Genomic DNA, 18,292 nt, shown 5'->3' on the forward strand with positions numbered 1-18,292 from the left:
TGTGCTGGCCGAGCCCGGGATGCGCGCCCGACACGGGTGGGGCTCTCTACCTCCTTTCACTGAACAGTATTTGGCATCCAAGGACTACTGGCCTTCATTTCATAGAATACTATTACTGGCACAGTCCAAAGCCATTTATAAGTTTTATCTTTTTTTTTTTAACCCTCACCTGAGGCTACTTTTCCCGTTGCCTTCCAGAGACAGGGGAAGAGAGAGGCAGAGAGAAACTTCGATGTGAGAGAGACACATGGATTGGCTGCCTCCTGCACCGCCCGGCCAGGACAGGGGATCGAGCCTGCAACCCAGGTACATGCCCTTGGCCAGAATCAAACCCGGGACCCTTCAGCCTTCAGGCTGATGCTCTAACCACTGAGCAAACTGGCCAGGGCAAGTTTTATCTATTTGATAATTTTATACTAAGTAGGTCTCATTAATTTTGATAGTTGTCAAAGATGCGCTTTCCATAACGACATTTCCACAATGGCATTTTTGATGTAACCATTTTTTACTGTTAGATTACTCAAAATAAATAAAATAACTAAAAAAAGAAACAACAACATTTCAGATTATGTATAGTTATGGAGCCATTTCACAGTTTCTTCTAGATGAAATGTTTAAACTCATTGTTTTTGACAGTTAAGCTTTTGTTGATTATAGAATTACACTAGGAAATTTCTAAGATTCTGAGTTAACAGGGCTCAAAGGCATTTTGTGGGAACAAGCCACCTAGTAATACTGCAACAGCACTTTTAGTTTAGCTACAGGTTCTCCTTTTCCAGCTTGGGAAATCCTAACTGGTTTGTACGTGTGACTCAGAGAAAGATGGTCAGTCATCTCCAGCAGAGAATGCAAGCCACATCTTCCCATTTCCTTGTCCTGAAGTAAAATGTATTCTGCATATAATTTACAAATAAACACTTTAATTGTTACTTGTTATTTAGACATTTTCTTAACACTTAATTTGTAAAATGAAGATGACTTAAGGGTATGTTTTTAGAGAAATGGAAGTTTCCCAACCCACAGAACATCTGTGATCTTTCTACAGCAGCTTCAAGTTTTATGCCAATATTCCATGTATTTGAATGAGTTAAAATGATCCTTATTAAATAAGAACAGATTTAAAGTAGCTGTTTGTATGCCTTAATGTTCATTATATTAAATCTCTACATTTGGGAGTGGGGTACTGTATTATCAGACCAGGGGGCACTGCTATGGAAGATAATTTACCGCTCTAAAATATCAATTTAAAATAAAGAATATAAAAGAACACTATATATACATATGTATATAGAAAAATGTATATATACATCTAAATTTTCATGAATTAAATTGTTGTTTTGCTGGGAAGAGGGTCTGGGAAGGCCTGCCCCTCCCCATTTCTGATGAACCATCTTTAGTCAATCATTATTCTGTATATGATGCGTCTTTTATCTGGATGTTTAAGACTTTTTTCTCCATCCTCAGTTTTCAGCCATTTGACATGACGTGCCTTGATATGGATTTCTTTTTGTTTTTTCTGCTTGTGTTTTACTTGGCGTGTTACATTTATAGATTAATATTAATCAAATTGGAAACATTTCAACCAAACTTCCCTAAATATTCTTTGTTCCTTTAATGCGCTCCTCTACTTCTGAATGACACGTATGTTAGACACCTTCTTTTCCTATAGGTTAAGGCTCTGTTCATTTAAAAAAAAATTTTTTTCTCTTGAGTTTGGTGATTTTTGTTGACTTTTCTTCAAGTTTCCTGATATTTTCTTTGCCATCTTCAAACATGTTAATCCCACCCAATATTTTATCAAATATAGTATTTCTTATTTCAGATATTGTATTTTTCATTTTATCATTACCATATGGTTCTTTTTAACCATTTTCATATTTTTTCCTGAAATCCTCATATTTTTACACATTATATCCATGTTTTTTCCCGTAAATTCTTTAACACACTTATAATAGTAACTTTAAAGCCCTTAAATGCTAATTCCAACATCTGTCCTGTGTGAGGGTCTCACTTTTTCTGCTTCTTTGTGTGTCTGGTAGTTTTTATTCTATATGGGACGTTGCAAATGATACATCGAGAAAAATCTAAATTCTGTTATCTTCCTCTGATGAGTATTGGCTTTTGTTCAAGAAGGCAGCTAAATTTCTTGTGGCTAGCCTTAATTATTTGCAGGTTCGTTTCTAGGTTTCACTAGGCTGGCTGTATTTTCTTTTTTGTCCTTAGTCCTAGGATACAGCTCAGAGTCCTGGGATGTGGTCCTCATATCTAAGTATGATGCTTCTGGCATGTCATAGGAATGAAAGAGATGTCTATTACCTCAAGCCCTTCCAATTTTGTAGGTTTTAACTTCAAATTCTTTCTCCTGCAGTAGGCAGCTGCTGAAATCTCTGCTCAGCTCTTTCAGCCTTACAGCTGTTGTTTTCTGCTACGCTCCTTGGAGTCTTGCCCTGTGCATTTGCAGTTAAAGTGTTAGCCAAGGTATTGAGAAGATTTTGTACATAGATCTGGGGCCTCCCTCCTATTAGTCCTAACCTTCTGGGACTTCCCTGTCCCTTCAATTCCCAGTTGCTCTGGCAGCCCTGTGCACTGGCCTTTCTTTATTTAGTTCGATAAGTCTGTGCTCTGAGGACTACTGAATGTCTGCAGATAAAAGCAAGTTAAATATGGATTATAGCTCCTCAATTTGTGCCTGTTCTCAGTCCTACAGTGCCTTGAAGCAGGTATGTAAACAGTTTATAGTTATTATCAGTGAGAGGTTTAGTCTGATCCACATTACTCTGCCATTACTTGAAGTTGGAAGCCTTTATATTTTTAAAAACATGAATGAGATCATACTAGATATTTTATTTTATTTTATAACATTTTTAAAACTTAGCAACATATTTTAGATATTGTTCTGTGTCCATATATGTCAATGGACCTTATTTCTTCCATCTGACATATAGCGCTCTAAGTATTCAACTATAAGGCTATATAACAGGGATAAACTCTTCAATGGAGCCAAGAGTTATGATTAGACCTTGTCAATGTTCTTGAAAAGATACTAAGTTATTTTATTTTGAATACAATTCCTTATGAAAAATAGACCACAAGATACTAGTTATATTTGGGTCTATGGCATCCTGAATTTAAACAATCCTCTATTAATGTGCATTTTGTCTTTTTCCAGTTTTCCCTATTATAAACAATGATATAATGAATATCCTTATACACTGATTTTTGGTCTTTTCAATAGAATTATTATCCTGGGAGTTGAATTGCTGAGTCATAGTAAATCTACATTTAAAGTTTTAATATATAATTACCAATTACTCTTCAATAAAGGCTAGACAAATATATGCTCTCCAACAATATATGAAAATCCTATTTTTTCATAATTTTAAACATTGGATATTATTAATCTTTTAAATCTTTCCCATAAGCATAAGCTATGCATATGACATCCCATAAAAGGGAGAATATCCAGCCCTCTTTTGCTGTTCTGTTTGATTCTGAGCTTTCGTCCCTTCCAATTTTCCAACACTGTGTCTCAGTCTTGCCTGCCCTTCAAACAGGACAATCAATGCTATCTTCTGGGCTCCCCTCAAAAATTTGGATCCTACCTCCAGGCAGCCTTCCCGTGGCTGTGCTGATAAAACATTCTTGACCTGGCCTGGAGCTTTATTTATCCCCTACTATTGCTACATGGTGCACAATCTACCTCATTCCCTTCACAGTCCCTTATTTACTGTCACAATTGACCTCATTCCTTCAAATTTAAAATAGTGCTGTTTATGTGAAGTAAGGTCACTGCAATTTCATTTGAGCCTGCAACACTTTTGGCAACTTTGTCAGAGGAAATGTTCTAATATGCCTCCAAAATTACTGCTGTAGCTTCCTCACCTTCCTTACTTTAAAAACATAAACATTAAGAGAGCCAGTTACATGCTGGGACATTTTACTAGTAAAACGTGAAGGAAGAGTTGAGTGCACTTTACAGATAGTGAACGAAACATACACGTTCGCTTGTACTTTCTCTGGATCCCCACTAACTTACACAAAGGGATTTTTAAAAAAAAGATATAAACCCAAGAGGGAAAAGGGAACTGAAGAGAAAATAATAGCTACAAAGTGCTGCAAGTTAAAAAGCAGGAGGAGGAAAGACAACTGATCTACTAACCCAGGAAAGCTGTGTCCTAAGTAAGCCAGCCGAGTAGAAGCCCATTTCCAATATAGGGCCCCAAAGTCGCAAGAATCGGAAATGTCGAGGGTTTATGATTTGGAGACAAAGGGGAGGACAGAAGTCTAAGGAGTAGCTCGATCCCATCCTCCCTAAAAATCCCTCTTCCTTATTTTGGACAACCAGGTGGCTAACTCTCCTTCTATCTCAGCAGAAAATGGGGGCTTATACTCTGGAGAGAGTAAAAACAGGAGATCTTTGAGATGGAAGGAATACAGATAGCAACAGTTTTGAAAACAGGAAGATTAAATACTAAATATGCAGACCCAGCCCTGTAGCTCCTGGCCCTTTTCCGTTTCTTGGTTCCCAGAATACTGTGCAGGATATTAGAAGATTCTTCTCTGAAAAACTTCTGACAAGCCAAAAGAAAAGATCTAAAGAAAATGACATTAGGTCTATCCAGTTGAATGCCCAGCCTTCTCTGCCTACAGGCTAGTAGGTGGTCTTCAAGTCCCACCCACAATAGAGTTCTCATTAAGCTTTTTAGTGCCCCCACTAAATATAAACAAACATTCAAGGATCACCAGATGTCTGAAGAAAGTCTCAAACTTTAAGGACAGAGATTAAAACTGATTAAATTAGTTTGGAGAAAATAGAAAATAGATAAGAAGATGAAAACCATTAGATAGCTAAAAGAATATATTGCAAACATGAAGCAATAAGATGCTATTTTAAAAGGAACATTGACAAAATAAAAAAAGCCTTACAAAAATTTTTAATGGCATAAATTAAAAATCCAATTAAAAGGTAGGAAAAAAAGTTGATAAAACCTTCCAAAAGATAACAAAATAACAGAAAAGTAGAGAGAAAAAATAACATTTAAGGACTGAGCCAGGAAGTCAAATATCCAAACAATATGAGTCATAGGAAGGAGAAATAGTAAAAGGAAAATGGAGGAAATTGTTACTAAAAAATAATTAAAGAACATATCTTAGAACTGAAGACCATTGTCATAGAAAACGGGTCCATCAAGTGTCCAGCAAAATGAATGATATGTTAGTCAAAACATATCATTGTTTTGAATTTAAGAAAATTGGAGATTTTCAAAGAAAAAGCTCCTAAATCTCTAGAGTGAAAAACTGGTTAGAATGTCATAAAAATATCAGAATGGCTTCAATCTTCTCAACAGCAACCCTGAAAACTTGAGAGAATTCTGCAGAACAATGAATTTTATAGAATTTTGCACATAATGAAACTAGTAAAAATTAAAATTAATAAAAATAAAATAAGTAAAAATTAAATAATATAAAACCTTTTCAAATATACATATTCACAAAAATCACACCCACTATGCAGTGTTCTCAGGATGCAACTGGATGAGCTGCTCCACAAAAATAGGGGGGTGAAACCAAAAAGAGAAAGACATGAGACCCGGGACAAAAGGGATCCAACACAAGAGAAGTGAAAGAAATGCCCTGCATGCTGTTGAAGGGAAATCTCCGGATAATAGCCATGCAGCAGGTCTGGAGGACAACTAGCCTAAAGTAGAGCAAGGCAGAAGACAGGGGAATCTAAGACGATGAGACTGAGAGAATGCCTGATGTGCATGAACATTTGGAGAGGAGATTAAACTCCCAAGGGAGAGTTTTAAATGAGTGGTGATAACTACATAGACAATAAACAAACGAGGCAAATAACTCCAGGTCAACCCAAATGCTCTGTAAGGAAAGGTAATCATAGTTCAACATTTATATTAACATATTAGTATCAATCCAACCAAAATTATGGTATAAATATTGCAATAATGAAGAAGACGAAGTTCATGTGGGAGAGGGGGGATTAAAGGCAGGTGAGATGATTCCATACAGACTCCACAGCGAGAAGGCAGTAAATAAACCCCAACGCTTGAAAAATCAGTGACTCAGCAATTCCATTCCTACGTATGCACCCAAGACCATTGTAAACGTATGTGCACACAAAACTTGTAGCAGCTTTCTTCGTGATAACCAAAGAGTAGAAACAAACCAAATGTTCATAAACTGTTAAATGGATAAACAAAATATAATACATCTATCCATACAATGGAACACCATTAAACTATAAAAAGCAATGAAGTAGTGATCTGTACTACCACCTGGATGAAGTCTGACAGCTTTATTCTAAGTAAAAGAAGCCAGACACGAAGGCCTCATCCTGTATGATCCCATTACATGAAATGTCCAGAACAGGCAAATCCATAGAGATACTAAGTAGATTAGTGGTTTGGGGGACTGGGGAGAGAAAGAATGTGGAGTAACTGCTAATATGTATTGGGTTTCTTTTGTAGTGATGAAAATGTTCTAAAATTAGGCAATGGTGATGGTTACATAACTCTACAAATATACTTTAAAAATCACTGAGTTTTACAGTTATTTAAAAGGGTGAATTTTATGGTATATGAATCATACCTCAATGTAACTGTCATAAAAACAATCAACAGATGGCAGCTATTTAGAGATATGGTGGATCCCAAATGAAACAGCCCAGTAAAAGTGGTTTCCACAGTGGGGCAGTCAATGAGGGGGGGCAGGCCACCAGGGGCCTGGTAGTCTTTGTAATCAGTCTTATGAGACTGTTTAATTATTTATAGAACTGCATTACTTCAACGAGTGTAAAAATTAAAGAATAAGTGACTGAAGACCACGTGGAAAGATCTGGAAGTTCCAGCCAATACCCAGCAGCTGATCGTGGTGTTTGTAAAGTCTGGGCCGTGTGAGTTGACCTCAGCATGACTGTTGCCCCTCCAGGGTGGCAGTTCCTCCACTGACTTCCTGATGTGCCCATTTAACTTGGCAACACTGGACACAAGCTGCACTGAGCAAGGAGCCGTTCGTGTCTTGTCACCACAGCTCTGATTGCTTCTCACAGCACCTGACACATTGACTTAAATACTTTTCGAATTAGAGAATAAATAAAGCAACATTCTTAAACTAAGTCCTAGAGGTAAATTAGAGGCTAATGAAATAATATTATATGCTACCACCTCTTAGAACACTGAGGTCCTGGGATGCAGGGCCCAGGATAGTACAGGCCACCAGAGTATGGTAGGGTGAAGGGCCAGGGCATGTCCTGTAGAACTGGCACGATAAATTTGCAAGTAATGTTTCCAGGTTTCAAGCTGCTGTGTATCATGCCAACCTCTTTCTCCCCATTTCGACAGTCATTGGCTAACATTTGTAAAAGAAATAGTTTTTTATAGTTTTTACCCTGTCAGCTTTGGCTGTAGTTCATGGAACCAACGGGCATTACTGAGAGGTGGCATCTTAGAGAGAAAGGCCCAAAAGCCAAATAAATAGTTCTACTGAGCCACCAAAATGGAAGACTAACAGATGAGGGGACTCTGGGACCAGGCCTGAGGCAGTGAAGCCTGGCTGGGGAACCAGAGCATCCTCACAGGAACCTGTAAGCCCCAGGAGAGGTTAGGCCTCCTTTGGTACGCTCTCTTGGCTCACTGATCTTTCCTTCTCATCGCTTGTCGAAGCCTATAACTTTTCACTATGTTGTCAGCTCCTTGAGGACAGGATCAATACTTGTTTTGTTCACTATGATATCCCTCCTCTGTGCTTGGCACAGAGGAGGTACAGCAAAAATTGTGTGTTAAATGAATAAGGTAAGAGTAGGAAAGTTTGAGGGGGCAAAGTGACATGTAGAGGCTGGAGGAAAAAAAGGAACCCACAGTGGCTTGATGTGGGACACCAACAGCCTGGACATGGAGGGAAGAGGTTCTTATAGGTGCCAACTGTGCCCGGAGACTCCAGCAGTTAGCATACACATACAGGTGGGTTTGTACTTGAAGCAACTTGCTGTGAATCTTGACTACTTGGGCCAATTACTGCCCGAGCAAGTCCTGTCATACAGGGGAGGCCCCCGTGGTTGGAGATTCATTTAGTTCATAGACAATGGGGCTCAGAAGGAAATTCCTCAGATTTTTACATAAGAACCCAAACTTCAGGGTTCTCACACAATTATGACCTCACACAATTGCTGCAATTAACCTCACACAATTGCTGGAATTAACAAATTCAGAGGATAGGCCATTTCTCAACCCAGTGAGTGATTAAACAAAAGTAGCTCTTTGGGAGGTAGGATGCCGTCACAGTCATCTATCTATACAGGGCAGAGGATTGTTCCTCGGAAGGTAGAGGAGCCTAGTGACATTTCACTTTGAAAAAGGTTTTGGAGTCCACTTTGGGGTGGGGACAGAGAACAAAGAGGATTCTTCAGTGAAGTCAGGAAGGAGCTCAGATTGTGTTTGGCTAAATAAAGTCAGAATACTCCCCAGAACACTCAGCTACAGAGATAACCTCTCAGTACTGCCCTCATAACTGTGGGAGAAAGAAAATTTAAACCCTTTCTCTGAAATCAGTGTTGTCAGCCCTGGCCAGTTGCTCAGTGGTTAGAGCGTCGGCCCTTGCACTGAAGGGTCATAGGTTCAATTCCCGGTCAAGGTTATGTACCTGGGTTGTGGGTTTGCTCCCTGCCCCAGGTCCGGGCACATGTGGGAGGCAACCAATCAATGTCTCTCTCTCTCACATCAATGTTTCTCTCTCTCTCTCCCCTCCCCTCCTCCCCCCATCCAATCTCTCTCTGAAAAGCAATGGGAAAAATATCCTTGGGTGATGATTAACATATTAAAAATAAATAAAATCAGTGTTGTCAGACGTGGGATCCCCTGCTCAGAGAAAGGAAACAGGCCCTTTCCCGGAGAATCTGGCTTGTCTTACACTTTTTCATGCAAAAGGCTATCAGGAGAAGGTTATGAATGGAGCTCTTTTCCTTCAGCCCACAAGACAAATACCCCATTCAAAAACCTATGCCCACAGACTGTCTCAGCCGGGATTATCTTGGCTTTGACGAAATCCCAGGGGGCAATAGCTGCAACCTCACTTGGCTGTGCTACTTCTCAAGACTTCTTGGCTGATGGTAAGCAGGAGGTATTAAAGATAATCTATTAAAGCGATTTGCAGCCCATGTGCCGCAAGAATTTTTAAAACACGCACCAGCTGACTATTTAGCCAGGGGCACTGACTTCTTTTCCCTTAGGTTGTCAAGTTAAAAAATGACAACAGCCAATGCAACAATAGCCATTTGGCGTGAATGAATCAAAACTATACCTATTTTTTTGTCAGATCAGCAAAAAACATATTTTTTGGTGTGCCGCAGAATTTTAGTAATGAGTTTATGTGTGCGTGAGATGGAAAAGGCTGAAAATCGCTGATCTTATTTGATGACTGTCGCTCACTGATTCTCTGTAATAATGAGGGGAGAGAGGTGCTGACAGGAAAATTCCAGCAGGTGGGCTGGGGACATTTTGGTCTGGAGCCGACAGCCGCTCGGAGGCCCGCGGCAGCAACCCAGGGGTTCATAAAAGACCACTCTGATGGGCCTGAGTTCAGATTTTGGCACGGCTATGTATTTTAGTGGATGGCCTTGGCCATGTTAGTTAACTCACTTAAGCATCCGTTTTCTGCCCTGAGAAGTAAGGGAAATGAGGCCCAAACCCTGGCTCCTAAGGTTGTCAGAGGATTAGATGCCATGTCATGACACACCTGAAATCACCTCCCAGACACCTGGCTCGTAACAGAGGCTCCAGCGCTGCCTCCTGTCCTTTGTCCCCCCTTCCCCGCCTCTCCAGGCTCACTGCATGTGAACGTGGGGTTCCTACGGAGCTGGTCAGCGGAGACGGAGCAGGAATTTAGTTAACTGGACATGTTCCAGCATTGCCTTAAGTAAATGTCAAGATGAAATCTCTGTGCAGCCTACAACTGAGGAGGGGGCAGCACCCCAGATTGCCTGCTAGGGGAGAGCTCTTTCTGTGCCGAGAACAGCAGCAGGAGCCCCAGCCTAGAGCCTGGGATGTTCTGTCTCAGCATCTGCTGCTTCCCCTGGGAACAGCTGGACATCAGGGACATGGATGGAGTGTAGGAGCATTGTGGCCCAGCGTCTGCCAGCAAATACTGAAGACCTAAGTACAAGACGGGCACCATTCATCCGTCATCGAATGTTTCTATAACATTTATTCTACGCCTAACACTGTTCTAAGCACTTCTGAATATCATCTTATTGACTCTTCATGACAGGGCTGTGAGGTCTGTACTATCATCCCCATTTCAGAGGTAAGGAAACTGAGGCACAGAGAAGTTACAGAACTTGCCCAAGCAACATGTACGCAAGACTTCTGTGACTCAGTGACAGTAGCATTGACAGTACTCCGTTGTCTGTCTCGTGGTGCTTTCGTTCACTCACGAAGACTTTCATTAACCATGACGCGTGTGCCAGACTTCGCAGTAGGAAAGGTTGGGGCGCAAGACACAGGTCTGTCCTCACGGAGCCTACAGTCCAAGGAAGCAAATGCTGAGTAAGCCTAACTTTTGTCCTCTGACATTGCAACCAGCAAAGGGACAGCTGGCTCTGGTCAAGGATGCTGCAATTCCAGTGCAACAGATGTCTGTATGTAAAACAAGTGACACTACGGGACATTAGACATGTGGGCTTTGCCCTTATAAGGCCCACACTAAGGAGTCTATCGGTGAGCTTGTTTAGATTGTCATAGTTCCGAGGAGAAAATGCGTGTAAGGCTGATGTTCCCCTTGAAAACCCAGCGGGGTGTGTGGCCATGAGACGGACCCAGGGTTCTCAAACTTGCTATGTGAATCACTAATGAATATTTCACAAAAGGTTTAAGTATTTATGCTTATACTATAAAATATAGAAATAACAATATTGACCCATTATTTAAAACACACTGTTGCGTAGAGTACAGGAATTTTTTTTAAGTGAGCTAATTCAAAGAAAAATATTAAACTCATGATGGCACAGATATTGAAAATTATCAAAAAGGCACTCAAATGACTGGAGTTTAGGAAACATCATGGTTCCCATGGGCACTGATATTTGGGCTGGGCCGCTCCTCTCCGTGTAGGGCTATTGCCCACACAGCCTGATGCCTTGTCCCCAGCCCCTGCCCACTACCCAGCAACGGTGCCACTCGCCCCTCCCCTACTGCATGGTGACACCACCCCCAACACACACAAAATGCCTCCAGACATTTCCCAAATGCCGCCTGGTAGAGGCCGCCCCAGGGGGAAGTAGGGCTGCTCCAGGTTGGGAACTATCGCTAGCGCTTGCTCTAGGCCCCACTGGAGAAGCAAACAAGCCATTTTCAGGTATCTTTTTAAACAGAATGAAGAGAAGATGAAAGTTCAGTTCAATTACCCAGTGGCTTAGTTCGGGAGGCACAAGAGGAAGGAAATGAAAACCCCAAAGAGAAGGCAGCAGAGATACAGAAAGTTCTGGCAAGAATGAGGACAGGCAGGAAAGGCCTGGGGCTACCCACGGGGCCTCCCTGGCCAGGGGCTGCCGCGACGGGGCAGGACCAGCTCCTTCCTGCTTGTCTTACAGGTGCCGCCTGGCATCCGACAGTGACCAGAGAGAGTGCCCACTGCCGGCTGGAGAATGGGCAATACCGCCAATTGCTCGAACTAAGTGCGGTATGACGCCAAGCCAGGAAGGTGGGTATTTTGCAAGGATATGAACCATAGGATGAAACATGTGGCGGATTTATCATCATGAAACAAGGCAAGAAGGTCCCAGAAAACACGTCTCTTTCCAAGTGACCCATAATGTGCTGCTTCCAGCGAGGATGAACCGCGAGAGGATGAAAATAAACTAATGCTGCTTGTACGCCACCCAACGTGATTGCTCATGCCCTTTAAAAGTCTTGGTTATTTTGGGGACCTTTGAGTCACTAGTTTTCCCTGCACATGCCAAGGGTAAGTGTCCTCTGCCTCATTGTGTCCGCAGAACAAATCTTTGCAAAGAAGTTAATAGGTGGTGTCATGGAAAAAATTTCCAGCGTCAAGTAAGTTTGTGAAAAATGCACGTTTGCGCTGGAGATTCACAGAGCACAGTGGCACCTTGAAGGTTTCAGATTTCTTCTGTTCCCTTGATAATCTCAGAGGTAAAATTCAAACTCCAGGACTGGCCGCTAAAACTTGTCCCACTTGACCCAATCGAAGTCATTTGCTTGGGAGGCAAACTCATCCCAACTGTTCCTAGTGTCTGTTTTATCCACCCCCACTTCTGGGCCTCCTCTCACCTTCCTCCGACCTCTAGAAACACCCTTTCCCAGCCTTTCTGCCTACTCTATGCTCTGCCACACCCCAGCTCAAGGTTCATGTCCTACCTACTGTTGCCCACGGTGTTGTGAACTTTCTCAGAACTCTGCCTGTACCAGGTGGTGTCGCGTCACCGTGATCACACTCATGTTGCCTTGGGGTTATCGTCTGGGCGTGTGATATATGCAGTTTGCAAGCACCTTTACTTCTTTTCGACGTCTTATAGGAGCCCATCACTGTACTATGGATTATAAAGGCCTTGTAGAAAAAAACACTTCTTGATACATATCTTGGTGGATGTGCCAATGTTTGGCTTTGCTCCCTTATAAAACCACTTAGACTCTGTATTTCTATGAATTAGCAACCACTGGGGAATGATTGACATATGAATTCACATATTCTATGTTTAATTACTCTGATGTTTCTCAAATTAAATGAAACACCCGCTACAGCAGAGTCTATCTAAAACTGTGTAATGTTGGGAGTATTCAAAGTCAAAGAATGCACTACCTACAAGTGGAATTTGACCTTTTATCTGCATGAATATCAACAGTATATTTTATTCCGAATTTTTCCCTACCTCCCCCCACCACCTCAAAACCTGCCTTTCCCGTGTTCTTTCTCGTGTCAGTTAGTAGTGATTCCATCCTTCCATTTGTTTAGAACAAAAATCTTGACGTTTCATCACTGATTTTTTTTTTTTTTTTTTTAACATCATCTTCAATCCTTCAGCAAATTCATTTGGTTCTACCTTCAAAATATATTCAGAAGCTGACCGCTGCTCACCACCTATGTCACAGGTTGTGTTCCCTTGGAAGCTGATTGAAATGGAGCTAAGGAAGCAGGAATATTATTGGGGAGCACTCCTGGGATCAGTGCCTGCGGAAGGGAAGGGAACAGGCTTGGACAGTAGGTCTGAGCTGACTCGGCCAGGCGCTCTGAGCTGGGATGGCCCGTAGCAGTTGTTCTGAGCTGAGCTGAGAGGCCTCCATACTCCTCAGCAACCGGCCACTGCGTACAGGTCGCCCTGAGAAGGGGGAATGCCAATGGGCAAGACAGCTCTCTTCAGAGAAGGCAATTTTCGAAGAGGGCTGACAGCCAAAAGTCATTAGCTGGAGCCCTTCCAGATGCTGGAGGAATAGGTCTTTCATTCCTGAAGGGAGCCGAGCCAGCACGTCTACCACACTTGGCCATGACCATCTTGATCAAGCCCCTGTTCTCTCAAGATTAGTGCCATAGCCTCTTTACTGTTTCCTTGCCATGGTCCTCGTAAAACATTAGCTGGAGGGATCCTTTGAAAACATAACTTAAACAATGTTATTCCTCTGCTGAAAACCATCTAGTAGCTTCCCATCTCACCCTGAGGAAAAGCCAAAGTCATCACGATGATCTCAGCCCCTCTGCCCTCTGCTCCCCACAACTCCTGACCTCAGCTCCTACTACTTGTCCCCCTGCCCATGGCACTCTAGCCACTCCCACCTCCTCACTTTTCCTTGAAAGCATTTGGCAAGTTCCCATCTCAGGCCTTCACATTTTACTCTTCCTTGCACCCAGGATATCCTCTGCATGGCTCCCTCTCTCACCTCCCTCAGGTGCAAACTCAGGGCACCTTCTTACTTCAGCCCCCTCTGGCAGACCTTAAAATTGCCCCACTCTGCCCCCTGGCACCCCCCCCTCTGCTATACTCTTTATCTCCGCAGCCAGGAGCTCCACAGGGGGAGAAGTTGGGGGCTGTTGCACTGACTGCTGAATTTTTAGTACCTGTATCTATGCCTGGCACAGAGCAGGTGCTCAAAAAATACGTTTTAAATTAATTTCTGTAAGTTACAGAGTTTCCATGATTGGCCCAAGTGGAAAATTGTTCCGCAGGTTCTCTCGGTCTCTAGTTAAGTCAAAATGGCTTTGTTTCTTCTCCTTTTCTTAAGCTTTAGTCACATAGGCCATTTGTTTTTCCTTATCTAAATTAAAAGAAGAGATAGTTTAAGTGCTTTTATAAAACAGGCCAACTAGATGCCAGAATTTTTATTTTATCTCACACCAAACCTTACAAAAACAACTTCTTTCAATGTGCTTTGGGCTTTTAAAAGTCAAAGAAGATACGACTTTTGACAATGTTAAATTTTATCTGAGCCCTGTGCTTCCTGAAAGCAGTTTTGGTTAAGAAATCCCCTCACCCTTTTGTATTCCAAGAAACTGCTAACACCACAAAGGACAGCCAGCCTCCCATGGGAGATAAGACCCACCCCCATCCTTCCTCATGATTTCCGTAAGACTTGTGGATGACTCCCTTGTTTACTTGCCTCTATAAAACTCAGGCTTCCTTCTTTTTCTTTGATACATTCCCCATTAATAAATGTTTTCCCAATTGCAACAGCCTGAATAAAATTATATCCATAATTGACTGGTGTATTTTGTCTTTCACACTTTCATAAAGGGGGGACTGGTGCTGACGGGTTTATTTTTAGCCTCAAAGATAATGTCAATTGGAAAATCTGCATCTAACAATAGTAAGTGACAAAAGAACTCTTGATAATAAACAGCAGACACCCAAAGGGTGCCCTCCCTCAGCAGAAGGTCAGCCTGGAGCTCATTTCCAGAGCAGGGAATAAGTACCACTTCTAGAGGCTGCTCGGGACTTAATTCAAGCAGATGGTTGGACAAAAAGGTCCTGTCGGAAATAATTTCCCAGTATATAAAGTAGACGTGGCTCTATATAATTTCTCCCTGAAGTCAATTATCCCCAATGTACTAGGCACAAAAGTCTCAGTCCTTTCCAGTCAAGGATCCCTAGTTCTAAACAGATGGGGTGGAGGCAGGAAGCTCCTAGAAGCTGGAGATCATCATACATTGCATGTCTACAGGCTCTTACCTTTCCAAGAGGTGGGTACGGGAGGGCCCCCAGCCTGCCCTCTCATTGGGCAGATTTGTGACCAGCCATATAAAGATCAGGGTTTAGACAAATGGCTTCACCTTTATTCCAATACCTGGCTAGCCCTTTATACCCCAAACCAAAAAATGATCAGTCAAACCTAGATGCCAATGAAGTCTAGTGCCAGGGGCCCACTTATAACCTATAGACAGGTTTCTTGGGGTGAGTGAATTGGTTTCAGGTGTACTGGAAATCCCCTAAAGATTATATGCCAAATGTCGTGTGTGTATGTGTGTGTGCATGTACATTTTTCTAAAGAATGGTTCCACAGTCTTTTCACATTATTAAAGGGATATATATTCCCTGAATGGATAAGAACCACTATCTATTACAGATATCTTCAGCCTTCAAAGAAATATTCCCCAGACAGATATCCCTTATCCTTGGCCATGACACAACCAGGAGCACCAAGCTCACCACCAATCTATGAATGGGCTTATTTATATCATTTGTAGATATTCAGTCTTCTCCTAGGATCAGCAATGAGCCAATAAGGCATACCAAAGACCTTGGTACCTGCAAAGTCCCGATTAAAATCAACCCATCTCCCAGAAGCTGACAAGCAGGAGGTTATATACCACGAAGAGAAAGACTAGTAATTATTTGATCAAATCTAACCCATATGATATTGTCTTAGTGCGTTTGGGCTGCTATAACCAAATACCACAAACTGGGTAGCTTATAAACAATAAAAACGTATTGTTCACCGTTGTGGAGGCTGGCTCAAGGTCAAGGCACCAGCATGGTGACGTTCTGGTGAAGGCCCTCTTCTGGTTCATAGCTGAAGCCTGCTGGCTGTGTCCTCACATAGAGGAAGGGGCTAGGGAGCTCTGTGGGCCTTCATGAGGGCTCTACCCTTCTGACCTGACCACCCCAATGGCTTCATCTCCTAATACCTTCACCTTGAGGGGTTGGGATTTCAACATATGATTTTGGGAGGACACAAACATTCAGGCCATTGCAGATATTTTCCACAAATATTCTCTGTTCATTAAGAATATAATTTGATACCAAAAACAGCACTGGCTAGAGATGGAACTTGAAAATGAAATGGAAACATGAGTATTATGAAGATGTTGGGCCTGGTTTTTTCTTTTCTTTTTAAGTACTCAAATCTGGATTTCATGGTTTATTTTTTTGAATAGTAGCTTTCAGAATTATTGCCATATATTTTGCATAAGTTCAATAGTTTAGACTTAATTAGTTCACTGAACTGTGTTTTTGTAAGACCTTAATTTTCCTATATAAACAGTAAATGTCAACAAGATAGACATCCCTGTTCTTTTAAGCTCTGTTTACAGTTTCAAAAAATAAACAGGCAGTTATTACATTAAAAACATTCCCTGTATACTAACAACATCCAATTTCAACTGTGGAGCTATTAGAGGAAGAACTAAGAGCTAGGGATGGCACAAAGAACTCCAAAATATGCCTGATATCTAAAACCTGAAACCTGATCTGATTCCACTATGCAGGAATGAACCACATGCTTCTAAGTGTCACTGCTGTCTTGACGTATAGAATGGGATAATTCTGGCCACTTAGCCTATCAATAAGATTCTCTGAGTTTCTAAATTGCTTTGAGACAGTATTTTGGAGGCACTATACACCAACAGCAAGAAGTACCATTTGTCAAATTGGATGTAAAATAAATTAAGTGGATTTCTGGTGTCCATATGCATTAATGTTCCCCAAAGGGGCCAACATACTAACTTGGGCAGAATTTACAAAACTCAGTGTCACCTCCTCTGTGGTCAACTTAATTGCTCCCTCCTCTGTGCTGGCCAAACAGTATCATAATTGCTGGCTGTTATGTTTGTCTCCCCAATAGGCTGATATCCTATAGGACAAAGACTATGTCACCTTGGCTGGTGTGGCTAAGTTAGTTGAGCAATGTCCTATGCACCAAAAGGCTGCAGGTTCAATTCCAGGTCAGAGCATATGCCCGGGTTGCAGGCTCAGTTCCCAGTAAGGAGTGTGCAGGAGGCAGCTGATTGATATTTTCCTCTCTCCCTCCCCCTTCCTCTCTCTAAAAAATCAATTAAAAAAACATATTTAAGACAGAGACTATGTCTTATTTATCGTTGTATCCCTGGCAGTTCACACAAATTGGTAGCTTACTGATTGTTCTGCAATTAGCAAGAACTGGTTGGATGACTGTAGGGATTTTTCTCAAATGATAGTCAAGTGTTAGATCAGAATCCCATCCCAATTCTGAAGATGCTCTGAAGCATGCCCACCAGTTCATATTCCTTATCTTTAGAGCCCTGGTAAAAGAATTGAAATATGCCCTTCATATTGCTATACTACAACTGACAGCACGAATAGGTGACGACTCTGACCCTCACACTTCTCAGGGCCCTGAACGGGGAAGATTATTAGAGAAATTCTGACAGCTAAAATAATTCAACAATGTAGCAAAACATTTTTCTGTGCCAAGCTCTGTTCTAAGCTTTTATCTTGTGAGCGCCTCACTGTAGCCACAGGTGGGTGCTGTTAGAGTACACATTTTACATTATGAGGAAGCTGGGAGAGAAAGATGGGGTAACTCGCCCAAGTGAGGGAGGCTATGTGAGTATCCCATATGCCTCCCACCTCTGAAGCAGGCAGAATGAATCCTTTTCCTCTGTGTTCCCATAGACTTACTCAGCACTCAGGGGTGTACCTCACTGCGTTATGTGGCGATTAGAGAGCCACGTCAGACTCCTTGGCCAAGCAGCGAGTTCCCGGAGGACCGGGACTGTGTACTTACTGGTCATTTTTTTGCCTTCCCACTTAGCAGAGTGACTGACTGACAGTAGCTTCTCAGTAAGTATCTTCTGAATAACTGGATGAGGGGAGTCTCCTCCGGGCAATTGCCCAGAGGGGATGAAGACAGGCTCATCCTGCTGCCTCAGTTGAGTTTGTGTGCCCACAGTGGGCCACTGAAGTCTGGTGGAGCTAACTGGCATTTAAAACCAACCCCCTATATTTTGCTCGAGGAAAAGTAGTTTTTAAAATAATTTTTTAAAAGTTTTAGGAAGTCAAGGTAGTTTTTAAAAATATGTA

This window comes from Miniopterus natalensis, chromosome 2, assembly GCF_054644295.1.
Source record: "Miniopterus natalensis isolate mMinNat1 chromosome 2, mMinNat1.hap1, whole genome shotgun sequence".
Taxonomy (NCBI): domain Eukaryota; kingdom Metazoa; phylum Chordata; class Mammalia; order Chiroptera; family Miniopteridae; genus Miniopterus; species Miniopterus natalensis.